The sequence below is a fragment of the Ovis canadensis genome, chromosome 2 (genome assembly GCF_042477335.2).
Source record: "Ovis canadensis isolate MfBH-ARS-UI-01 breed Bighorn chromosome 2, ARS-UI_OviCan_v2, whole genome shotgun sequence".
In the NCBI taxonomy this organism is placed as follows: Eukaryota; Metazoa; Chordata; class Mammalia; order Artiodactyla; family Bovidae; genus Ovis; species Ovis canadensis.
Window position 1 is genome coordinate 184,332,668 of NC_091246.1, and position 27,556 is coordinate 184,360,223.

Sequence of the window (27,556 nt, forward strand, 5' to 3'; positions counted from 1 at the left end):
CACAGATGAATCTATCTCCAGGGTAGGAACAGAGACTCGGATGTAGAGAGCTGACATATGAACGTGGTGGGGGAAGAGGAGTTCAGGACAAATTGGGAGATGAGGATTGACATATATACACTAATGTGTAAAATAGATAGCTAGTGAGAAGCTGCTATTAGTATAAAACTCAGGAAAATCAGCTTGGTCCTGTGATGACCCAGAGGGGTGGGATAAGAGTAGGGGTGGGAGGGAGGCTCACGAGGGAGGGTATATATACATATATATATATATATATATATAGCTAATTCACATTGTTGTACAGCAGAAACTAATACAACATTGTAAAGCAATTATCCTCCAATTAAAAAAAATAATCTATCAAAAACAATTTTTCATGAATGGATAAACAGCTTTCAAATTTTTATATATAGAAATGTTTGCAGAGGGTAAAAATTAAAAGAAAGAAAAGAAACAGAGAAAGAAACAAATAAAGGATAATTCTAGGATAACTGAAAAATGAAGATGTAAAAATTATTCACAAGCAGACAATACACCTTAAGAAGTGAATAGTAAATTGATCAGATTATTAAAGAGACATTTTCTTGGGTCTGACAGTTTTTCTGCGTTCATTCTTAAAATATTTTTTCAAATATCAAAGCAGTATATGCACACCTTTATAAAAAAGTATCACTGATGCTGAAGAGCTACTGCAAAAGGTAGGAATATCTGCTGCTACATCCCAGCCCTACCCCACCCCTTTGTCTCTACCCGAACCCTAGAAGACTCAAACTTGAGAATCAACTAAGTTTAACTTTTTAACAGCTACAGTTTATTTTTTATTTTATTCTTTTGGGTGGTTACCTCCCTATCTCTCAGTAATACAGTCATATCAGGACTTTTTGTTTATCAAATAGACTTTTATCTATGGACTTCCTTCACATTTTGATACATGAGTACTTAGCTCGCTTACATCCTCCCAACCCCTCAACGGGAATATCTCACTATTTTTAATTCCACTATTGTAATTTTCAGTAACGCTCTTTAGTTCCTCTTTGCAATTTTCTTACTCTATGTATTTTTGTTTCCTGTTCCATTAACAATGACCTATAGCTCTCAACCCCTTACTTTGTATAGGTCCCCTCCCCTTCCACTTCCAAAGTTCTTTTACTGCTGTCCTCTGTAAGATTTCAATGAAAAAGTTCAAAGGACCAGCATAATGGAATAAGAAGTTCAGGGAATTCCGTGGTGGTTCAGTAGTTAAGACTCAGTGCTTTCACTTCCGTGGGTCTGGGTTCAATCTCTGGCTGGGGAACTAAGATCCCACAAACTGTGTAGCCAAAAAAAAAAAAAGGGTATTAAAAAAAAAAACCAAAAAACAAGAAGTTCAAACGACATTACAAAAATTGTGAAACAGTTCATGCACACAGACAATAATAGAGACTAATATAGAATATTATATATATATATATCCGCCACTCAGCTTTATCAGATCTTAACACCATACATATTTACTCCCCTTAAAAAAAAGCACTGCCAATCCATTAAGGGCATCTATACTATTTCTCTTTACTAGTGTTTATCATTACATCAAAAACCTATCTCATTAATTCCATGTTTACCATTCTAACACGATTTTATATTTTTAACACATACTTTGACATCTATATATATGATAAACATATTTACATATATTCATATATATTATATATCCATGTTTGTTTATTAATGATGACATTTTCAAAGTAAAAATTTGCTAGGAATTCAGGAGCACTAATGTTTCTAAATTCTGAGATTTTGGGGTAACTCTTATTGCAAGGCAAGCAAAAAGTTCCAGGAGCATGACTCACAAGGCACACAGTCTAGCATAAAAGGGTAAAAAAAAGTAGCTGGGTGGTTTATGAGGAAGGCTACAGTACCAAAGGACAGAATTAGGAAGGTGATTAAAAAAAAAAAAATTATCTATTTAATTATTTATTTTTTGCTGCATGGGGTCTTAGTTATAGCACTCAGTCTCTCTAGTTGTGGGATGCGTGGGCTTAGCTGCCCCATGGCACGAGGGATCTTAGTTTGCCAACCAGGAATGGAGCCTGCATCCCCTGTACTGCAAGGCAGATTCTTAACCACTAGACCAGGTACCTCAGGTGGTAAAGAAACTGCCTGCAATGCAGGAGACCTGGGTTTGATCACTGGATTGGAATGACCCTCTAGAGAAAGGAATGGCTACCCACTCCAGTATTCTGGCCTGGAGAATTCCATGGACTACAGTAGGTGACTGATACGCTACTGCAGAAGAGTGGGGAAATAACTCCAGAAAGAATGAAGAGACAGAGCCAAAGAGAAAACAACGCCCAGCTGTGGATGTGACTGGTGATGGAAGTAAAGTCTGATGCTGTAAAGAACAACACTGCATGGGAATCTGGAATGTTAGGTCCATGAATCAAGGTAAATTGGAAGTGGTCAGACAAGAGATGGCAAGAGTGAATGTCAACATTTTAGGAATCAGTGAACTAAAATGGACTGGAATGGGCAAACTTAATTCAGACAACTATTATATCTACCACTGTGGGCAAGAATCCCTTAGAAGAATGGACTAACCCTCATAGTCAACAAAAGAGTCCAAAATGCAGTACTTGGGTGCAATCTCAAAAACGACAGAATGATTTTGTTTGTTTCCAAGACAAATTGTTCAATATCACAGTAATCCAAGTCTATGCCCCAACCACATATGCTGAAGAAGCTAAAGTTGAATGATTCTATGATGACTTACAAGAACTTCTAGAACTAACACCTAAAAAAGATGTCTTTTTCATCATAGGGGACTGGAATGCAAAAGTAGAAAGTCAAGAGATACCTGGAGTAACAGACAAGTCTGGCCTTGGAGTACAAAATGAAATAGGGCAAAGGCTAACAGAGTTTTGCCAAGAGAATGTACTGATCATAGCAAACATCCTCTGACAACACGAGAGATGACTCTACACATGGATAGACCAGATGGTCAGTACTACTACCGATATAAGATTGACTATATTCTTTGCATCTAAAGATGGAGAAGTGCTATACAGTCAGCACAAATAAGACCAGGAGCTGAATGTGGCTCAGATCATAAATTACTTATTGCAAAATTCAGACATAAATTGAAACAAGGAGGGAAAACTACTAGACTATTCAGATATGACCTTAATCAAATCCCTTATGATCACACAGTGGAAGTGAGAAATAGATTCAAGGGATTAGATTTGATAGACAAAGTGCCTGAAGAACTATAGATGGGGGTTTGTGACATTGTACAGGAGGCAGTGATCAAGAAAAAGAAATGCAAAAAGGCAAAATGATTGTCTGAGGAGGCCTTACAAATGGCTGAGAAAACAAGTGAAGCGAAAGGCAAAGGAAAAAAGGAAAGATGTACCCATCTGAATGCCGGATTCCAAAGAATAGTAACAAGAGATAAGAAAGCCTTCCTCTGTGATCAGTGCAAAGAAATAGAGGAAAACAATAGAATGGGAAAGACTAGAGATTTCTTCAAGAAAATTATAGACACCAAGGAAACATTTCATGCAAAGATGGGCACAATAAAGGACAGAAATGGTATGGATCTAACAAAAGAAGAAGATATTAAGAATAGGTGGCAAGAATACACAGAAGAACTATACAAAAAAGATCTTAATGACCCAGATAACCATGACAGTGTGATCATTCACCTAGAGCCAGATATACTGCTTAGCTATTTCAAATCCTAAAAAATGGTACTGTGAAAGTGCCAGCAAATCTGGAAAACTCAGCAGTGGCCACAGGACTGGAAAAGGGCAGTTTTCATTCTAATCCTAAAGAAAGGCAGAGCCAAAGAATGTTCAAACTATCACCCAATTCCACTCATCTCACACGCAGGCAAAGTAATGCTCAAAATTCTCCAAATGAGGCCCCAACAGTACATGAACCGAGAACTTCCAGATGTTCAAGTTGGATTTAAAAAAGCAGAGGAACCAGAGATCAAATTGGAAACATCTGCTGGATCATAGAGAAATCAAGAGAGTTCCAGAAGAGCATCTACTTCTGCTTTATCGACTATGCCAAAACCTTTGACTGTGTGGATCACGACAAACTGTGGAAAATTCTGAAAGGGATGGGAATACCAGACCACCTTACCTGTCTCCTGAAAAATCTGTATGCACATCAAGGAACAACAGTTAGAACTGGGCATGGAATGATGGACTGGTTCCAAAATGGGAAAGGAGTATGTCAAAGCTGTATATTTTATCCCTTTTATTTAACTTATATGCAGAGTACATCATGAGAAATGCTGGACTGGATGAAGCATAAGCTGGAATCAAGATTGCTGGGAGACATACCAATAACCTCAGATATGCAGATGACACCACCCTTGTGGCAGAAAGTGAAGAAGAACTAAAGAGTCTCTGGATGAAAGTGAAAGAGGAAAGTGAAAAAGCTGGGTTAAAGTTCAACATTCAAAAAACGAAGATCACTGCATCCGGTCCTATCACTTCATGGCAAATAGATGGGGAAACAATGGAAACACTGAGAGATTGTATTTTCTTGGTTTCTAAAATCACTGTAGATGGTGACTGCAGCCATAAAATTAAAAGACGCTTGCTTCTTGGAAGAAAAGTTATGACCAAACTAGACAGCATATTAAAAAGCAGAGACGTTACTTTGCCAACAAAGGTCTGTCTAGTCAAAGCTGTGGTTTTTCCAGTAGCCACGTATGGTTGGACTATAAAGAAAGCTGAGCACCAAAGAATTGATGCTTTTGGCTTGTGGTGTTGGAGAAGACTCTTGAGAGTCCCTTGGACTGCAAGGAGATTCAACCAGTCAATCATAAAAGAAATCCATCCTGAATATTCATTGGAAGGACTGATGCTGAAGCTGAAGTTCCAATACTTCGGCCACCTTATGCGAAGAACTGACTCATTAGAAGAGACCCTGATCCTTGGAAAGACTGAAGGCAGGAGAAGAAGGGGACAACAGAGGATGGGATCGTTGGATAGCCGATTCGATAGATATCAGTTTGATCAGGCTTCAGGAGCTGGTGATGGACAGGGAAGCCTAGCATGCTGCAGTCCATGGGGTCACAAAGAGCCGGACATGACTTAGCAACTCTCACTTTCACTTTTTTTCAAACCACCAGAGAAGTCTCAGAAAGGTAATTTTTAATTTTGCACCAAGACAGATTTTAGACTGGGCCATCCATGCAAAGAAATGAAGTGCTGAAGTTCAAGAGGACGTTCCCCTTTGGGGTTTCCTTGCTATGCTCCCAGGGTGGGTAGAAAGAGAGTATCAGGGAGTGTGAGGCAAGGCTGATCCTAAGGTGCCTAGGATAAAGTACAGCTCACACTTCGCAGAAATGAAAATTAAGGAGGGAGCACTGACCCATTTTCAGCTTCTGTGGACCAAAAAAGTCACTATTCATAGCTAGAATGTATCACCAGAGAAGCATAGATAGCATCTAGCAGTTAAACATTTGAACTCATGCTAGAAAAGCAGAAGCAAGAGTCACCAAAGAGAGCCCAAACTCAGTGGCATGGAGGCATAAATGTAGGGACACTCATCTTTCTTCATAGATAAATGGAGTACATTTTTAGAAGCAATTTTTAAAAGTGACCTGAAATTCCCTTACTATATGGTGATTTTGTTTCTTTATGTTCCTCCCCAATTTTATCTCTCCATGCCCCCATACACACAATATATATATTTACATTTTGCTACTTTTGAAATTTAACCTGTTTTCTTCAATACACCATCACTCATCAGACTTACATTGTCAGTGTCTATGTCTGGTGGCTATTGTTTCCAGTTACCTACAATTATAAATATATGCCAACAAGCACAGTTGGTATTCTCAGCATAAGCAAGGGAGGAGATGCTAAGAAAAAATTTTTAGAACTTTTTTTAAAAAGGAAAAAGTTAAATGTGAATGATTTAGAAGTTACCTTTAAGAGCCAGTTGATTCAGCAGAATCGGCTTCTTATTCTTATATTTTAATTATGCACATTTTAGCAGGTATGCAGTTTGGTCCAGGGAGGACTTTTAATTTTTGAAATTTGAAAACATTTAAAAATACAGAAAAAAAAACCATAGATGACAGTGAAAAATACACAGATACCCAGAATTAATGAACGTTCATCATATTTTTTTCTTAAATACAAGAATATTCCTGAAAAGTTGACATCTCTTTTAGGTTCTTCTGCAGTCACATGGGTAGCCTTTTAATGACTGTAAGGAATAATAAGACAACTTAGTCCCAAAGTAGTTCACATAAATGGTGATAAAGGACTGATAAATTGGAGTGGTCCATGCAGACAGACTTTATCTTTTAATGGATTGCTATTTCTAATATAATTACAATAAGACTCTGTGTTTGTATAATGCATTACAGTTTGCAAAGCGCTTTTGTGGTCTACATCATAGAAGGATGTGAGGTAAGCTTCAGCCAAGGATGCTCCATTCCCTCAAAATGGATATGGGATGACGAAGTGGCAGTGGCAAGGGAAAGTACCTATAGGAACCACACAGAAAGCAGATTTTGGAGTTCCGTTAGGGAATCTTTGCTAGTTTCCAGTACTTTAAGCTCTCCTTCCATTAAAACACGAGCAGGACCAATCCCTTCTCCTTGGATCAGTGTGACTTGGAGACAGCTCAAGGACAGACGGTCTGAGATGAGTTGAAACTGAAAGTTCTATTTTACATACTGTACTAACAGAAAATACTCTTAAAGGTGATCAAGAGAGCAGTGCAGGGCATAGAGCATTTCCTCACAACAAAGATGACAACATGCTCCGAAGTCCAAGCTTACTTGGAAGTTGCAGAATTGCATGGAGCTTTGAAAGTAAAAACAGGGGCTGTGTACTCAGATCATACATTATGGGCCTCTCCAGGTATTTCTTGTAAGGGATCCTGGGGCAATGTTGCTGGTTACAGGATGTAGGCTGATGGCAAACTCTATGACAAGTATGGTGAAAGAAACAGAGCAGAAAATAAGAATGAAAAAGCAAAAGTATTTAGTTGTTCAGTCATGTCTGGCTCTTTTGCAAGTCCATGGACTGTAGCCCACCAAGCTCCTCTGTCTATGGAAGTCTCCAGGCAAGAATACTGGAGTAGGTAGCCATTCCCTTCTCCAGGGGAATCTTCTTGACCCAGGGATCAAATCTGGGTATCCTACAATAAAGGCAGATTCTTTACTGTTTGAGCCACGAGAGAAGCCCCAAATAAGGATAGCAGTCTTCAAAAGAAAGAAAGGAAGGTATTTAGGGGATTCAAGTCAAATGGTATGTGTATACATATATAAAATACATACTGATCCCAGTTTCAGCTTATTTAGAAGAAGTCATCATTTATATCTACTAGGTAGAAAAAGCATAGATTCAACCATATTTTAATGCTTGAACTTATTGTGAAAGAAGCAGGAGAAAGACTCACAATAGAGCACAGTATTTGTAATATATTCATGTACATATATTTATATACATGGACATGCACATGTATATGTATATATGCACACACACAGAGACATATATATTTGTAAAACAGAACTTTATGAATTGAAAAGAAAAAGTAAAAAAATTAGGACAAACCAGAAATGTCAATAAACTCCATAATATACCTCACATTCACAAAATAACTGCCAGTTAGACCCAACATAGAGATTGTAATTAGCATCAGTATTACCCCTGTTGTGAAGACTTTTCTTAGCTCCCTTTCCTCCCATTAGAGCTGATGATTTCCCCTCTATGTATGACCCAGAGCACTTTTCACTTTGAGCCTTTTTTAGCCTCAGTCACCATCATCATAGCTTGAATCATAGGTTTCTTCTGTTCTTCCAAGTAGGCTTGAAGGATAGGATAAGGAACATGTTCTACTCACTTTAATACTCTGACATCCAATGCAGTATTTGGACAATGTATATATTCTATTCGTGCTTGTTGAAACTGAGCCATTGTCTCTCACAGAGAGATTTTTGTCTTGTGGAAGCAAAATCTTTTGACCTTCCAGTCCAGTTCTCTCAACTTGGTTCTCTCCTTTAGGCAAAGAATCAACATCTATCAAGCTAAGTTATTTGCCTTCTTCTGTAGGGGCATAAAGATGATGAGTTTTTCCCCAGAGGCTAAGACACTAGTTTTTCTTACATGGTGTTAAAGGGAAAAAAAAGAAAGACTATTGGAGACCTAAGACTGACTGATGATTGGAAAACCAGGAAACTCGACTCAGACAGAAGAACAGGCCTTAGGAGCCCCTCAAGGATGAGATTTAGGGAAGGAGAAAGCAGGTGTATCTTTTAAAGCAAAAACACTCCAACTGTTTCCACCCCATATTAGGAAAGCAAAATGTCTTGTGTGATGTTGGTTGGCTGGTGCTATCTGAATCTACTGCTTGTATAATTATGGGGCTAGTCTTCTTTGGGAATATGGTATATATTTGGGCCATTTTGAGATTATGGTATGTAGGCACCTCATGATCTGCCTGATGGTGATGATGGAATCCACTGAGGTGTCAGCAGGCTTGGTGGACTGGTCAGAGTTTAGCAGTGCACACAATTACCCTGGGGGTGTGCAGGTAGCCTTCCCATCTTTACTTTTGTAAAGAAAATCAAACCCAGTCCTTGTCACATAAATTGTGAGTGACTCCACTTTTCAATGGTCTTCCTTCTCTGTGGTAAGGAAAGGAATGGACATTCATTCAGTCCCCACTGTATATCAGGAACACTAGTGTACTTAGAAACTTTACAAATGACATGAAGTAAATATCACCACTTTATGGAGGATGCCACACAGCTATTAAGCGGTAAATCTAGGGTTCAAAGCCTGGTCTAGTCTAGCTTAAAAATTTGGTTGATAGTTGATAACCTCTGATGTGCTTCAACAGCATCAACAGGCCACAGAACTCTCACACTATTAGTGAATGACCTGGGCAGTAAGTTATAACATAGAGACCCAGAGGTCCATCCCAACGTGGATTTTTTCTAGGTCTTAGAGACCCTGTGTTACTTTGTTAAGTGCAAGATGAGAAATTTAGACAGTCAAGACAACAGACCAGCAGCATAAAATGCTCTCTAATTAGATGGAAAGTGAAAAAAACAAAACTAAAAACAAAACAAAACAAAAACTAAAGTGGAAATAGCAAAACGCTGAGAGTTTTTAGGGCATAAGAATCTAATTAACCATGTCTAATGTTTTATTGATTTTGATGGTAGAAGAGCAGCAAGTAAAAATACATCAAACAGAAAGTGCCCGTTATGATACAACTCACTAAAATTCAAAGGAAGCAATAATGCATCTGAAAGTGTTTTAAGGGCATAAAGTGCTATATAACTGTGAGGGGTTATTTGAACAAGAAAGCTTTTCTAGGAGAAACATGAAAAATTGGTATTTTTGCCTCTCCTCTTAGATCGACAGCAATCTTGAGAGTTGCTCTTTGCTGAAGAAATAACTTACGCTTATTTTCTCAGTTTGGCAGGATCAGGTAGAGAACAAAATTAGCCTTCAGGAGGAGAAACTCTCTGAGTCTATGTGAGGCTTCACAACTGTATTCTGAACTGTGGCCAAAAAGGTTGGTTAGCACTTTTAAAAGTATTTTTAGAAAAAATACATAGTGAATGTGATAATCGAAATTAAACATTAATGGCATGCCTAGAGACTTTCTACAGCGAAATATTTTTACTTAAAAATATCAATTTTTATTTTATGCCGTGTACATTTTCAATCTGCTTTCATCTGAGTTCTTTCTGCCCTGTCAACCCTGTTCTTACTCCCACCCCCTCAATCTCTGGTTCTTTCTTCTCTAGCCTTACATCTCTCATTGTACTTGGGAGAAATGTGATTTTACTCTTCCTTTCTCCTAGAACTGTGTCTTCTGATTCTCTGAAGTGTCTGATCAAACACTTTCCCTCTGAGTCTGAAAGCACATTGTGCCTTCTTCCCTTCTCCTTGTCCCCACCACCTTGGAGCTTCAAGTTCCCACAATTTCAAATTTAGAACATTTTGCTGTTCCTCCTACGAGGGAGCTTAAAATGCCTCTAATTACACTGTTTCCCAAGTCTCTCTTCTCCTTTGCAATTTAGATATAGCACAGCAGAACAGTCTGCCTGACTCTCCTCTCTGATCTGTCATGTCCTTTTGAACAATTTCTGTCCTATGTTAGTCTTATCTCAATAAGGGCCCAGCGCCTCTTCTGTGTCCAAAAGGACTGCTCACAGGTAAAGTCAAAGGGCCAAGAAGCTGCTAAACAGCAAGAGGCTTTGCTGTTTAGCCAGTGCCATGTTGCTATTCAATTCCTGGCTGAAAATAAATTTCAGTCCTATTTACCTAAAACATTTCCTTCTATTTCCTATGATTGCAAGTTCTTATTTCAATCTGGATGTGCCCACAAGTGCAAAGTAAGATAAAAGGTCAACTGTTTCCACTGGTCCAACGTAGCCTTCTTCAAAGAGAATGGGGTCTAGGGACTTCCCTGTTAGGACTCCAAGCTTCTACTACAGGGTTCATGGGTTTGATCCCTGGTCTGGGAACTAAGATCCTGCAAGCCACATGGTGCTAGATAGTTGATACATATCCCCAAGTTTGAGAACTACATGAAAAGCTATGGTGAGAAAAAACAACAGACATAAGTGGCAGGACAGTATTTTGAACATTAACTGATATTCTCCTCATTCCCACATGTTCTTTCCTCTTAGCTCTACCCCTCCCAGCACTCTCACCCTCAGGCTACTAATTATTTTGCCTTTAGGCTTTAAGAAAAGACTAAAAGGAAACTCAAAGTTGATACCTGATGTTTTTGTATTTCAAAAGAGACTTCAAAATCATAAATAGGAAAGAGCTGAAGAGAACAGTCTATTGAAGGTGAAAGATTCAGTTCACTTCAATTCAGTCACTCAGTCGGGACCAACTCTTTGCAACCTCATGGACGGCAGCACGCCAGGCCTCCCAGTCCGTCAACAATTCCTGGAGTTTATGCAAACTTATATCCATTGAGTCGGTGATGCCATCCAACCATCTCATATGTCGTCGCCTTCTCCTGCCATCTGTATTTCCCAGCATCAGGATCTTTTCAAATGAGGATCTTTTCAGTTTTTTGTACCAGGTGGCCAAAGTACTGGGGTTTCAGCTTCAGCATCAGTCCTTCCAATGAATATTCGGGACTGATCTCCTTTAGGATAAACTGGTTGGATCTCCTTGCAGACCAAGGGACTCTCAAGAGTCTTCTTCAACACCACAGCTCAAAAGCATCAATTCTTTGGTGTTCAGCTTTCTTTATAGTCCAACACTCACATCCATACATGACCACTGGAAAAACCATAGCCTTGACTAAATGGGCCTTACTTGGCAAAGTAATGTCTCTGCTTTTTAATATGCTATCTAGGTTGGTCATAACTTTCCTTCCAAGGAGTAAGTGTCTTTTAATTTCATGGCTGCAGTCACCATCTGCAGTGATTTTGGAGCCCCCAAAATAAAATATGTCACTGTTTCCACTGTTTCCCCATCTATTTGCCATGAAGTGATGGGACCAGATGCCATGATCTTAGCTTTCTGAACGCTGAGATTTAAGCCAACTTTTTCACTCTCCTCTTTCACTTTCATCAAGAGGCTCCTTAGTTCTTCTTTGCTTTCTGCCATAAGGGTGGTGTTATCTGCATATCTGAGGTTATTGATATTTCTCCTGGCGATCTTGAGTCCAGCTTGTGCTTCATTCAGCCTGCCATTTCACATGACGTACTCTGCCTATTAGTTAAATAAGTAGGGTGACAATATAAAGCCTTGACGTATTCCTTTCCCTATTTGGAACCAGTCTGTTGTTCCATGTCCAGTTCTAACTGTTGCTTCTTAACCTGCATACAGATTTCTCAGGAGGCAGGTCAGGTGGTCTGGTATTCCCATCTCTTGTAGAACTTTCCATATTTTGTTGTGATCCACACAGTTCAAGGCTTTGGCGTAGTCAATAAAGCAGATGTTTTTCTGGAACTCTCTTGCTTTTTCGATGATCCAATGGATGTTGGCAATTTAATCTCTGGTTTCTCTGCCTTTTCTGAAACCAGCTTGAACATCTGGAAGTTCACGGTTCATGTATTGCTTAAGCCTGGCTTGGAGAATTTTGAGCATTACTCTGCTAGCGTGTGAGATGAGTGCAATTGTGTGATAGTTTAAACATTCTTTGGCATTGCCTTTCTTTGGGATTGGAATGAAAACTGACCTTTTCCAGTCCTGTGGCTGGGTTTCCAGATTTGCTGGCATATTGTGTACAGCACTTTCACAGCATCATCTTTTAGGATTTGAAATAGCTCAACTGGAATTCCATCACTTCCACTAGCTTTGTTTGTAGTGATACTTCCTAAGGCCTATTGACTTTGCATTCCAGAAGGTCTGGCTCTTGGTGAGTGATCATATGATCATGATTATCTGGGTCCTGAAGATCTTGTTTCCATAGTTCTTCTGTGTATTATTGCCACCTCTTCTTAATATCTTCTGCTTCTGTTAGGTCCATATCATTTCTGTCCTTTATTGTGCTCATCTTTGCATGAAATGTTCCCTTGGTATCTCTAACTTTCTTGAAGAGATCTCTAGTCTTTCCCATTCTGTAGTTTTCCTCTATTTCTTTGCACTGATCACAGAGGAAGGCTTTCTTATCACTCCTTGCTTTTCTTTGGAACTCTGCATTCAGATGCTTATATCTTTCCTTTTCTCCTTTGCTTTTCCCTTTTCTTCTTTTCACAGCTATTTGTAAGGCCTCCTCAGACAGCCATTTTGCTTTTTTGCATTTCTTTTTCTTAGGGATGGTCTTGATCCTTGTCTCTTGCACAATGTCATGAACCTCCATCCATAGTTCATCAGGCATTCTGTCTATCAGATCTAATCCCTTGAATCTATTTCTGACTTCCACTTTATAGTCTTAAGGGATTTAGGTCACATCTGAATGGTCTAGTTGGTTTCCCTACTGTCTTCAATTTATGTCTGAATTTGGCAATAAGGAGTTCACGATCTGAGCCACAGTCAGTTCCTGGTCTTCTTTTTGCTGACTGTACAGAACTTCTCTATCTTTGGCTGCAAAGAATATAATCAATCTGATCTTAGTATTGACCATCTGGTGATGTCCATGTGTAGAGTTGTCTCTTGCCTTGTTGGAAGAGGGTGTTTGCTATGACCAGCGCGTTTTCTTTGCAAAACTCTGTTAGCCTTTGCCCTGCTTCATTCTGTACTCCAAGGCCAAATACTCCAGGTGTTTCTTGATTCCTACTTTTGCATTTCAGTTCCCTTTAATGAAAATGACATCTTTTTTGGGTGTTATTTCTAGAAGGTCTTATAGGTCTTCATAGAACTGTTCAACTTCATCTTCAGAATTACTGGTTGGGGCATAGACTTGAATTACTGGGAGACTGAATGGTTTGCCTTGGAAATGAACAGAGATCATTCTGTCATTTTTGAGACTGCATCCAAGTACTGCATGTTGGACTCTTTTGTTGACTATGATGGATATTCCATTTATTCTAAGGGATTCTTGCCCACAGTAGTAGATATAATGGTCATCTGAGTTAAATTCACCCATTCCAGTCCATTTTAGTTCGCTGATTCCTGGAATGTTGATGTTCACTGTTGCCGTCTCCTGTTTGACCACTTCCGATTTGCCTTGATTCATGGACCTAACATTCTAGGTTCCTACACAATATTGCTCTTTACAGCATCGAACTTTGCTTTTATCACCAGTCACATCCACAACTGGGTGTTTTTGTTTTGGCTCCATCTCTTCATTCTGGAGTTATTTCTCCACTGATCTCCAGTAGCATATTGGGCACCTACCAACCTGGGGAGTTCATCTTTCAGCCTCCTATCTTTTTGCCTTTTCATACTGTTCATGGGGTTCTCAAGACAAGAATCTGAAGTGGTTTGCCATTCCCTTCTCCGGTGGACTACATTTTGTCAGAAATGTGAAAGATTAAGCTTTTGAAATATCAAAGCCCATGCCTTGAAAGGACTATGTACAGTATGTAAGAATCAGACTTTTCTGTTCCTTGGGACTAGGAAGGGTCTGGATCCAGGAGAGCCAGTGAGGAAGTTAGTGGTGAGTAGACTTAAGGGTTTCAGAGAAAGTGGTCTGTGAGGTATACATCCTGCTGAAGAGCAGAGAAGATGTAAGTCCCACGAGCTAAGGACCTATGGCTGATTTATCTTGAAGTCTGACAGAAAACAACAAAATTCTATAAAGCAATTATCCTTCAATTAAAAAAAAAAAAAAGCAGTAAGATCCCAGAGTTCCCCATTCCTTGCCAGCCGGGAAGGAATGGCTGGAGAGAACTGGGCCAGCTGGGCCAGACTATAACATAAATTGTAGCAATATTTGGGATAATATGTAAAACTTGCTAAGCAATACTTATTTTTTCTTATAATTAACATAAAAGCATTTTCTATTAATGCAAAATAGGATTACATTCCATGTTGTTAATACAAAGATATGTACTCACAGTCCCTACTTAAGATTACTGTAAATTTCTTCTTTAATAAGAAATATAGACACTCCTAAAGGAACCGTGGGTTTTCCAGGTGGATCAGTGTTAAAGAATCCTCCTGCAATGCAAGAGAGGCAGGTTCAATCCTTGGGTTGGGAATATCCCCTGGACAAGGCAATGGCAACTGACCCCAGTATTCATGCCTGAGAAATCCCATGGACAGAGGAACCTGGTGGGTTATAGTCCATGGGGTTGCAAAGAGTCAGACATGACTTAGCGACTAAACAACAACAAAGGAAATGCAAACTTGGTAGCTACTGCTGTTTCATAAGTGATAGGTGAAATTAGAAAGATATTTGAACCACTCAAATGAACAATGGCTTTAAATCTATCCCTTCTAAAATTATTATTAGGAGCCATTTTTGCAGGCATCACAATTTTTTTTTTTAAACTCAAGAGTGTGGACTATTGATAGCACAGCTATCATATTTAAGAAACACTTATACCAAACTTACCCTGAGAACTAAAAAGATAGGAAAACTGGACTTCATGTGTTGTACTCTAAAATATAGTCAATTCTCATTATGCATGGTAGTTATATTCTATAAAGTTGCTGTGAACATGAAATTAGTGAATAATGAACCACTGCTCCTAGGGGAAATGCAGGGTTAGGTTCATGTTGGCCTCTGGTCACAATGTTTTTGTCAACTGAACTCATAACCTTGTTTCATGTGCGTTTCTGTTTAAAGACATATTATTTAATGTTTAATGTTGATTAATTAACATTGAACTCACAGCCAACAATACTATAATTTGTGTCTGAAATAAGTCTATCTAACAATATTTTGTCCATAAAACACATCACAGTCCCTTTTTGCTTAGGAGTGGGAGACAGCACTTTCACGCTATGCTTGAGGGCCATTTTAAATAGCAAAGTCACCACAAAAAGCACAGAAATTTGAAAAATAGCAATAAATAGAGCACAAAAAGGAAACTGGTTTATAGTATGAGACCTAAAACAAGGCCAAGTGTCACCTGTTTGACCTCACCTGGGAATATGTATAATCAGCAACTCAAATATTTTTGCCCCTCTGCTCATCTCTGGGAATGACAGTGAAATGCCATGGATATTCATTTTGGCATTGTAGATATATTTTTATTCATAAATACAAAGCCCTGAAAAATGAGGTACTTTGACTTGGCTTCCATTGCCATAAACCAAATAAACAAAGTCTTACTTGCTTAACAAAATAGGTTATTTACTTTTAAAGTTAATATTTGTAATGTGAGGCCTCATAGAATGCTGCTGCTGCTGCTGCTGCTAAGTTGCTTCAGTCATGTCCAACTCTGTGTGACCCCATAGACGGCAGCCTACCAGGCTCCTCCATCGGATAAGTATAATTAATGCCCAAACTTTGCTACTGATTCTGAGAGTGACCTTGGGCAAAGGGACTGAATTTTTGTGGGCATCAGCTTCTTACTCATAAAGTGATAGTCTTGGACTACATATATATATATATATATATATATATATATATATGTATGTGTATATATATTCATATAAAGAAATATTTTAAAGCTATTTTTAGAACTCACACAGATCAACAACACATTTAAATGTGTTTAACATCAGGAAAACATATAAGAAATAGCACTCTGGACAGATGGAAGACAAGTGATGTTATAGATTCTTTTTTATGCCTTTTGCTTCTTGAATCATGAAAACATGCTAGCTATCTGAAAAAAAGTAAACACTAAAATAAAGAAGAACTGGGATTTAAGAATAAGAAGTAAGAAGGAGTAAAGAAGGAAGGAAGTAGGGAGGGAGAGAGAAATTAGAAATTAGTAGGCATTTGATGTTCTGTGTGGCAATGGGTGGGCTTCCCAGGTGGCGCTAGTGGTAAAGAACCCACCTGCCAGTGCAGGAGACATAAGAGACATGGGTTTGATCCCTGGGTCAGGAAGATCCCCTGGAGGAGGGCATAGCAACCCACTCCAGTATTCTTGCCTGGACAATTCCTATGGACAGAGAAGCGTGGCGAGCTACAGTCTATAGCGTTGCAAAGAGTCGGACACAACTGAAGCAACTGAGCGTGCACACATGGCAAAGGGCAGATATTATAAGCTCAGATTATACGCTGATAATTAGGCCTCAAGGTTTTATTTATATATTTTTTAATAAATCAAGTGCTTATTAGGCACTTACTGAATATGAGGGACAGTGCTAGAACATTATTCTAATTTTTTCCTTGTATCTATTAAATAGGTATTAAGTTAAATCATATGAAATTACAAATATTCACTGATTTTTTTACCCACAAAAACGTCAATTTTATATATTCAACCTAATGTTAACATACCCATTTTAATGATGAGGAACCTAAGGCTCACAAACACTGACTGTCCAGTGGCACACACAGCTTGTAAGAGAGACTCCCAATCTGAACCCAGATCGAGTATCAGGTATACATTTCAGGCCATAAAAGTTCTTGTAAAACAAATGTTTAACTTTCTTTACATATGTGTGTGTTAGTCGCTCAGTCATGTCTAACTCTTTGTGACACCATGGACTATAGCCTGCCAGGTTCCTCTATCCATGGACTTCCCAGGAAAGAATACTGGAGTGGGTTGCCATTTCCTTCTCCAAGGTATCTTCCCAACCCTGGAATAGAAGCCAGGTCTCCCACCTTGTAGGCAGATTCTTTACCATCTGAGCTACCGGAGAAGCCCTTCTTCAACTATGTGTGACCTTAAATGCCCACCAAATGGTAGAGATTTGATTATAAAAACAAAGGCAAACATCAGGATGATATTTCTGCCCACTAAGGAATACCAAAGACTGTCAGCAAGTCACCAGAAGCTAGGAGAGAGGACTGGAATGGATCCTTCTCTTACAGTCCTCAGAAGCAGCCCTGCCAACACCTTCATCTCACTCTTTAGTTGCCAGAACTTGAGACAACACATTTCTGTTGTTTGAGCCCCCTAGTTTGTGGGTCCTTTGTTACACTGGTGACAGGAATCTAACATACAGCCCATCACTGGTTGAAGAATAAAACTTATCCCCCTTATAGCTTCTCATTCTGCTATATTTCAACAAAACCAGAAAATAATTTACTTAAAAGATAGACATAATGAACTGAATCCTACCCAAGGTTATGAAACCATAGCATCAACTTTTCCCAGAGTACAAAGGTCTGATTTTGAAACCTACCTCAAAGGATGGATCATTCCTAGGCCATCAGGGCCACTGACAACTGTCCTGGACTTCCTTGCCATTAGTGTGGCTGCTTTTGGGTCATGGAAAAATTAATGCAGAGAGAGAGTTTCTTGGGGGGAGAGCAGAAGTCCCCATTGTTATTTAACATTAACAATGGTAAATGTATTTTGTTACCTACACTGGGTGCTGTCTTTCTTTCTTTTGTGCAGGCAAATATGCTTGGGATTATTTTGGACTCAACGTGGGCATGGTTCTTTGTTCATTCTGCTTCATTCTCCATGGTTTCCCTATTGATGGGAGATTACTAATGAATAAATATAAGAAATAAATGAAAGTCCCTTAAAAAAACCAAATGACTATGTTTCCATTGCATTATATATTTCCAATAGCATGTTAATTAGCTATTCTAGACCTCTGCTGGATATTTTGGGATGTGAACCTTGAAATACCTACATGAGTTCTGTGATGATGACGATCACTTGGTTCTTTGCCTAACAATCTGTCTAGTATTGTCTCTGGGGACTAGTCAGAAACCAAGTGAGATAGTTTAGTTGAGGGAATTTAATAAGGAACTGGTTACAAAGGTGCTGGATGGGCCAGAAAGCCTAACTGGGGAAAGAGGGGGAAGCCCAGTGAGAAGCAATAGCAGAAAGCCTCTACCCTCCACCTCTAGGGTTTGGAGAGACCAACAGAGGGATTGAGTTAACAGATCCCTGGAGTCATTTACCCCAGATGGTCCTAGAATGGGAATCACAGAGGAGAAGCAGTCACTGTGAGAGAAGCTTCCTGATTCAGAGAAAGAGGCAAATACCTTGGCTTCTCTTCTTCTGCTCGTGTTCCTATTTTATCTTTTTATCTTTCATTATCCTAATTCTTTTTTGGCATGGGCCGGTGAGTCTAAGAAATGAAGTTGGCAGCAATCAGCTTCCTTCCATACAGACAGAATAAGAGAATGATAAGGAATGAATGAATATGACAGCAAGTAGGCCAATGACTAGGCTTTCCTGGTAGCATTAGTGGTAAAAAAACCAAAAAACAAAAAACCCACCTGCCAATGCAGGAGACCTAAGAGATTCAGGTTTGATCCCTGGGTCAGGAAGATCTGCTGGAGCATGGCATGGCAACCCACTCCAGTATTCTTGCTTGGAGAATCCCATTGACAGAGGAGCCTAATGAGCTATAATCCATAGCATCGCAAAGAGTCGGTCATGACTGAAGCATCTTAGCACACACATGCAAGCAAATGGCCAGCACATTAAGCCCTTAGTACAGTATGTTATATTGTGCTTTGGGGTAGCAAATGGTCAAAACAGGTCAGAGAAGCCAAAACCAGAGATTGGGCAAAGCCAGTGAGGTATGATAGATACTGCATACAGATTACAGGGTTATGGGACTTCCCTCGTGGCCCAGTGGCTAAGACTCCAGGCTCCCAAATGCATGGGGTCTGGGTTTGATATCTGGTCAGGGAACTAGATCCCACATACCACAACCAAACTGGAAAAAAAAAAAAAAAAAGGAATACAGAGTCATAAATAGGAGTTGAGTCAATAAGGAGAATCAGCACACACACGTCATAAATTATAAGTAGAGACGTATAAAACAGTCTCCTGGAGATCAGAGGAAACAAGAAGCCACAGATTTTCATGATAATTAGGCCATATCATGCGGATAGAACATCAACACACACAGGGTAGTAACAAGGGGTCAAATAGGCTGAGAGAGAGTACAATTCATTACCTGTATTACAGCAGGGATCCATTCCAAATAAACGGTTTGAAAGGTAGACATTTCTGTATTTGCTTGGAAACTGCACTTTGAAATCACTGTATTAGTTTAGTTACTTGTCATTGCTTTCTCATGAGAGTAGATTATAAAGAAAAGTTGTAACTATTTGAGTTTTCTGTTGATTGCAAACTCTACAAGTAGGATGTTCCTGTTAGGTACTCACAAGGCACTTATCTGCAGCAAGGAAGGCAAAGATAATGCGGAATAAACAAAAAAAGGAATCATCCAGTCAATGGATAGAAGGAAAGTTTAGATATAGAGTAATGTAACCATCAAATTCGTCTTACATTTTCTGTCCTTGTATTATTTCTTTTTCATGAGCTTGAGTAACGCTTTTCTTATTTATTCTATATAGTATCATATGAGAAAAAGATACTTTAACGTGATCATACTACTCTCCTTAAAAATAATGTCTCTGCAATCCACTCCAGTATTCTTGCCTAGAGAATCCCATGGACAGAGGAGCCTGGCGGGCTGCAGTCCATGGGGTCGCAAAGAGTAAGACACGATTTAGCGACTGAACAAGAGGTTATTTCTGGGGTTGTAGGCAAGGCTTTCTGGGGAAACGGTGGAGAGAGTCACGGGTTTCTCTGAAAATTGGCAAATGAGCCTCCTTGCAGCCCACAGACTGGCTCTTCAGGCTATGTTCTCTCGTCGGCTGATAAAAAAAAGAGAAAAATCTCTCTGGATCCACAATGTTTATTTAGATAAAATGAAATGAAAATTGTTCCTTGTCTTTAATTAATTAGATTGAATGTTTTAAAACTATTTTTTTGTTAACCAAGCTCTTTTTTGGTGGAATCTAAATTAATATTTATAGGAGATGCCTGATCCACTAATTATACAGACATTTACAATAATTAATATTTGGAAGAAAGCAGTGTATTTTGCACACTCTCCTTTATCATTATAATGTACATTTTGGAAAATAATAAAGGAAGCATGTGAATTTCAGAAATACTAGTTTATATAATCATACACATACACACAAACACACACAAAGGAGGCCAAAAATCTATACAGATATAATGAGGCTGCTGTAGCTATAATTACAGATATTAATAAAATTCATTCACCCAGAAATAGAGGCATCAAATATGTGCAGGCACAAGGCTAGGCTCTGAGAACATGTACATATACATAATTCCTACCTTCAGGGAGTAAATAAGCTAAAAAGTCTAAGAAGCTACTACAGAAGCTATGAGAGGTGACTATTGCCAGGGCCCACAGGTAGCACAAAGAAGAGAGGTGTCCCTAGGGAGTCATCCACAAGTTTTCAACCTCAAGGTTGGCAAACTGGAAGCTCTGGACCTTGGACAGCCCAGTGCCAAGCTTTGGTCTCCTGCCCATGGCAAGTTCCAGCCTGGTTTCCATCCTGAGCTAACATCACACCGCTATACACAAAGCTGTGCCTCCTGCTCACCTCTCACTCCCAGAACTCATGGGCACCCTACACAAACTTAATTCCACCCCCTGCCTCCCACAGACAGACATACTTTGCTTCCCACATCAAACAGGTCATCTAGTGCTGATGACTACATTTCTCAGAAATATCTCTGAACATCTGCTTCTGCTACAGTGCAGGTACCTGCCATTTCTTAATTTGTTCTATCACAATGGTCTCCTATTGGGTCTCTCCATCTCCTGTTTTGATCTGCTCTTTTGCAACTTTGCACTGGCAAAGTGCTCTCTTTCCAAAACACATTATTCTCTTTCTTGGTACCCTCTGATAGACCTCCACTGTCCATAGACAGTGGCTCTCAGACTTGGATGTACCCCATTATCATGTTAGGGAACTTCTTTTTCCAACAGATTCCTCTTGAACTAAAATTTCCAAAGTGGGGCCTTGGCAATCTGTATTTTTAACAAGCTCTTCAGAAGCTATTTACTGTTAGCCTGGTTCCAGTGGAGGGCCCAGGGTTTTGGAACTGCAAGATAAAGTCCAAACTTAGCACACAGTGATTCACATGGACTCTTCCCCCATACACACCCCATATCATGGTCACAGTTGTAACCCACTTCTGAAACTCCCAGGGTTCTAAAGCCTCTGTGTCACTGCATATCTATTCTTTCCAGAATTACCTTGCACTCCTTTTTCATCCTGGAAAGCATTTCCTAAGCCCTCTTTAAAGCTTTCCTTGATCTCTCAGCTAAGTGAGCTAAGGGTCTGCCTTTGTTTTGAAAAGCCTTGTGCAAATCTCTTCTCGTAGCGTACTTTAATTTTCACTTGTCTGTTTCTCTTACTGTACTTTGACTCCTTCAGGGGTGGGACTGCAAATTACTCATCTCTTTAATCTTAAGAGTCCAGCCTTGTTCCTGATTCATAACAGGGACATAACAAATAATGAACAAATAGACTAATGAATGAGCAGAATTCTGGTTACACTATGGTAGAAACTGGCTGTGTATTGATCATTACTCTTTATGAACTGAATAATTCTGTATCTTTCAACAGAATACTATTAAGCAAAGCTAGCAGAAGCTCATCAGCATTTGAGATAAAATGGAAATAAACAAATGCTACTACAAAAAATATAATGATTTCTCTCCTTGTGCAGGATTGAGGGAATCATTAAACATTTAGATTAATGTATTGTTTGGCAGATGTCCAATGTTCTTTATTTTTCATTTGCCTTTGTGTTCATTTATGGGCTGGCAATATAAATACTGGAGAAGAAAAAGGGCAACCCACTCCAGTATTCTTGCCTGGAGAATCCCATGGACAGAGGAGCCTTGTGGGCTACAGTCCATGCGATCACAAAGAGTTGGACATGACTGAGAGTAAACCAATATAAACATAAACATGCAATTCATCTCTTCCTTTTTTGCAAAGTCAAAAATATTTTTCAGTGTATTTCTATTTTTTCGGCTTTTAGTTGGTAGTATTTTTGTTTCAATGAACATACCATGAACCCCCAACCACTAAGCAAGACACTGACACTTAGTTGTATCAGTTTATAATTCAATGTAAATGCAATTTTTAATGGACTTCATTTGTTTTTTCTTCCCTTACATTCATTCTCTGGGTAGTAAATGCATATTTTTCCCTTTGTGACTACTCCTTCTCCACTTTCTAGACACGTGGTTCTTTTTGGTGAGACTGGTTGGGGACGGGGGACATGTGACCCAGGCTTGGCCAGTTGGAGTCACAGTGAAGAGCTTAGGGAAGATGCATGGTCCAAGGAAGCCAAGGAGAGTTAGTCCTTGTTCCTTTGCCAAGACTATTGGAAAAGATGTTCTCCCTGCACTGGGACTGATACACTGTTAGAACATAAGCCATTTTTGCCACTGTGTGAGTAAAGCTGCCTAAGAATGAAGCCAACATGGTAACAAGCAAAGCCAAAAGAGAAAGAGAGGCAATTTCTGATGATACTTTTGAGCCTTTGCATCCAGCTGTGACTAAACTGTTTACTGCTTGAGATTTATACTTAGTTGAGCTCTACTCATTCTAAAGTAAAAATATCCTTTTTATTCTTAAACTGGCTTAAGTTTGAGTTGTCTCATTTACTATCAGAGAAGGCAATGGCAACCCACTCCAGTACTCTTGCCTGGAAAATCCCATGGATGGAGGAGCCTGGTAGGCTGCAATCCATGGGGTTGCTAAGAGTCAGGGACAACTGAGCGACTTCACTTTCACTTTTCACTTTCATGCATTGGAGAAGGAAATGGATACCCACTCCAGTATTCTTGGCCTGGAGAATCCCAGGGACGGGGAGCCTGATGGGCTGCCGTCTATGGGGTCGCACAGAGTCGGACATGACTGAAGCGACTTAGCAGCGGCAGCAGCAGCAGCAGCATTTACTATCATATGTGTCTTGATCATAAGACACTATATCTAATTTTATAGCATCACTGAACTTATTATACAAGAATTGTGTGGATTTTCAATAAAGCTCTTCTCGTCTACGAATCCCTAGAGATATACTTAAGTAGAAGGAATCTACCAGTTTGTTGTCAGATCTTAAATAAATCATTTAATTCTCTGTACTTCAGCTTCCTCATTTGCTAAACTGGGGAATTATACAAAGTTCTTTCTGCAGAATTATTATTCTATGGAAAAAACACTGACACAATGTTAGAGCAACTGACTGCTATTGAGGATCATAATTCTCCAACCATAAATGCTGCCATGGCATACAGTTAGTGTCAGGGGCTGGAGGAGGGGGAGGGTAGAGAAAGAAGGGGAAGAAAGTCCAATAAACTTCATTTTGGATAAACCCCAAACAGTCAAATATTTATCACAGTATCATTATTAGCTTCTTCTGTAATTGGGGGATGAGTTCCAGAAATGTGAGAACTGTCACAGGTTGTCAGATTTACCAAAGGATGAAAATAGATGTGTCAGGGGAAAAATGCATTCATAATTCAGTTTCTTCTCATCAAACTGGAGCCAAATGCCCAGTTTTCGATTGAGAGAAGCCTAAACATTTTTCAAATATGTGTTTTGAAGAGATGGCAATGCCTGAGACAAACGTAGAAAAAAGCAATGACTATTTAAAAACCTGGGCTGCTCTAAAACCAGGAGCAGTTTTAATAAAAACCAACATAATACATTAAACTAAATGTAATGACACAGTGGGTTACATTGCAACTTCAAAGAACTCAGAATGCACTTCTTTTTATCTTTCACTTAAAAAATAATCAAGGTTCCACTTCCTGAAACATTTTTTTTCTCATGTGCATGTGTTTACATGACTTCCTATTCATCCACAGCTAACAAAAATCATTGCAATCTATGATGTGTTTGTGTTTTCTCTCAAATTTGTATTTTTAGTTTTAGGTGTTAATACACAGTGATCTGCTCATAAGACACACTGAACTTGCTCAGGCTGAATTATCCTAAAAGTTTTCTATGACTATGTTGTGATATTTGCATTGGATTTCCAAGTTGGGTAACTCAGCAATTTTCCTCCTGCCTTATTAGATTTTTCTTAAATTAGAAAAATTAATGTATATTCATTGTAATTAGACAGAAAATAAAAAGTTATACCAGAAGTTCAATGTAAAATTTAATCTTCCTTCAATCTCATCTGTTAGGTCTCCATTGCTTCATGTGCAACTTTCTATATAGTTTCTGTTTATACCACATATAAACACATACATACACCGGGCTCATCCTTCCTTCCTTTCTCCCTCCCTTAATCCTCCCTTTTCCCCCCATAGTTTTCCAAATATTGGATCCCACTATAAATCAATGGTCACAAACTAGCGGCTCACAGTCAGGGAAAATATTTTGTTGGCAAAAGATTAGGGAAATTTAACACGAACAATCTGCACACCCATTCCTCCGTGGCAATGATGTTATTGATGCTGCACAGGGTTTTTAATTTAACATGGTCCTTTCCAGTCCCTATTATTCACGCCTCTAATAATCCACCTTTTTACATTACTGGCCTATCACCTATAAGCATTTGAATTTATATCCTCCTGGTATTACTTACCAACTTGCTTTTTGGATTTAACATTATGTCATGGTATTATCGATTAGAATTAAATGCAGTTGCATATAACTGAAAATGCCAAATGATAGTGGCTTAAATCCTACTGGTTTCTCTTTTTCACATGTAAAATAAGTCTGGAAGTGTGTGGGCCACAGCCTAGATGGCACTTCAGAGTCATAAGTGACCTGAGCTCCTCCTATTTTTCCTTTCCACCTTCCTTGGGACATGGCTTCCAGTCTCAAGCTCAGTCTATCATCCCTACTGGCTAAGAACTCTAGTCACTCAATCTTGATCTGTGTTACAGGCAGTAGAAAACTGGAGGGCAAAACACAGAATGGTGCTTCTCCTGAAACAGCCTTCTTGAAAGGCGTTTTCCAGAAGTCCTGCGCAAATACTTTCACTTAGATCTCATTAGCCATAACTTTACCACACAGCCACACCTAGCTACATAGGAGGTGGAGCAATGTCCTTGACTGGGAACATAAGCACCAGAATAAGATCCGGGTACTGCTATCAAGGAGAAAACTAACATATCAACCTCTGCTCCATATCCCTGCAGGTTAGTACAGACATATGGCCGAGACTGCCAGGGTACCCTTTTAAGCTAAAAGAAGTTTCAGCTTTAACCTGTTCACAGAGGTACTTGAAATGAAGGCTATATTTCTAACTCTTCAAAGTTTTAAATAATACTTCATGATCATAACCTTCTCTTCCTCCATCATCAGACCTTTTTTTTAGGATTCACCAAATGGGATTCCTAAGACTAACTTAAGCAAAGTTGGTTTTTTTTTCAGCTTATTTTTAATTGGAGGATAACTGCTTTACAATGTTGTATTGGTTTCTGCCATACAAAAATATGAATCAGCCATAAGTATATTTATATCCCTCCTGCTTGAACATCCCTGCCACCTCCTACTCCATCCCACTCCTCTAGGTTGTCACAGAGCACTGGGTTGAGCTCCCTGTGTCATACTGGAAGTTTAAGTTTTAACAGATACTGGTGGTTCACTTTGCAGGAGGCTATGGCAATTCATTTTTAAGAACTGACACTATGTTAGAGCAACTGACATACACTGTTCAATACATGTCCATTTCTTGATATATATTCTCAGCACTGGAATTTTTTTTTTCTTTTTAAATGTTGTGAATCATGGGTGAAAAATGGTATCTGTCATTGTCTGATTTGTGGTTCCCTTACTGTCAGCAATGAAAAGCCTCTTTGTCTATGTTAATTGTCCAGTTAAATTTCTTCTGTAGGGAATTTGTGTTAAAACCCTTTGCCAATGTTTCTGCTGGATTATTTGCCTTGTTCTTACCATTTTGACTTCGTCATACATGATATAAATATTTTTCTAATCCCATAATTTCTAAAAAAAATCTTTACCCACTGGAAATTTATGTAACCAAATCTTTCCATGAATAGTGATGGATTTCTACTTTTACTTAAGAAAACATCTCTTCCACTTTCAGATTATTTTCCTAAATTTTCTTCTGATTTTTCTAATATATTTTTATCTTTATTATCCAACTCATCCAGTCAACTATTTGTTGACCACTTACTATATGCCAGGTCCTCTTCAAATTCCAGTGGGGATGTTTTCCTAGTTGGTAAAGATGGACAATAATGCAATGAACTGATATAAAACATGAGGCATTTCACCATAGAATTAAAACATGGTGATGTGGTAGGGTAAGGCGGGCTATTTTAGATTGAGTGACCAAGAAAAGCTTCTAAAAGGAGATAAGATATAAACTGATTCAGGAATAACTACTGATTAGGGGAGAAGATGCAGGTGGGAATGGCCTTGGGATGTGTGAAGAGCTGGAAGGCTGATGTGGCCAATGGCTCAAGGAGAGGAGAAAAATTTGAGAGGGAGGCAGGACCAGAACACGGTGGGTTTAGCAGGCCAAAGAGAAGTAAAGATTTTATCCTACATTGAGGATTTATTTGTTTTTATATGTAATATGGTATGTGTGTAGGGGAAGTCTAACTGTCCATTTGCTTTCAAATGGAGAGTTCTATTTTAAATAAACTATTCATCATTTGCAGGTGGTGGTGGGAACTAGGGTGATATTCTACAGAATCTCACCCCATTTCAAACACTGTACAGATAACATTACTAAATAAAATATTTGTTCAATTGAAATTAAACATAGAACAAGTGTAATTTTTGTTTTGTGTTGTTTTGCTTTTTTTGTTTTTGTTGTTGTTTTGGATTTTGGCCATGCAATGTGGAATGCAGGATCTTAATTCCCTGACTAGGGAATGAACCCATGCACTCTGCTGTGGAAGTGCTGAGTCCTAACCACTGGATAATCAGGAAAGTCCCCATGAGTATATAATGTTTTTATCTCAAGGCTGTGACTATTCAACAAATCTTTCTAGAACTGCTTTTTAGAAACATGGTCAGAAGCAGTTTTTAAGTCATCTCGAGTTAGTACGGATCAGTCACTCAGTCATGTCCGACTCTTTGTGATCCCATGGACTGTAGCACGCCAGGCTTCCAAGTCCATCAAAAAACTCAGAGCTTGCTCGAACTCATGTCCATTGAGTCGGGGATGCCATCCAACCATCTCAGACTATGTCGTCCCCTTCTCCTCCTTCCCTCAATCTTGCCCAGCTTCAGGGTCTTTTCCAATGAATCAGTTTTTTGCATCAGGTGGCCAAAGTATTGGAGCTTTAGCTTC

At 39.0% G+C, this 27,556-nt stretch overlaps 1 protein-coding gene across 13 annotated transcripts in view; it reads right to left on the minus strand.

The window, feature by feature from the left end:
* LOC138434017 (uncharacterized) overlaps window positions 1-27,556 on the minus strand; it is a 118,706-nt gene that overhangs the window by 81,964 nt on the left and 9,186 nt on the right. For 2 of the 13 annotated variants that reach the window (XR_011254608.1, XM_069577775.1), the window contains exon 2: window positions 14,441-14,543. The exons of 8 other annotated variants lie outside the window; for them this stretch is intronic. The gene's annotated coding sequence lies outside the window, so the exon portion shown is untranslated. Of the gene's footprint in view, window positions 1-14,440; window positions 14,544-18,690; window positions 18,820-19,379; window positions 19,602-27,556 lie in introns of those variants that run through there. 3 more of the 13 variants (XM_069577773.1, XM_069577777.1, XM_069577776.1) reach the window with 3 other exon arrangements.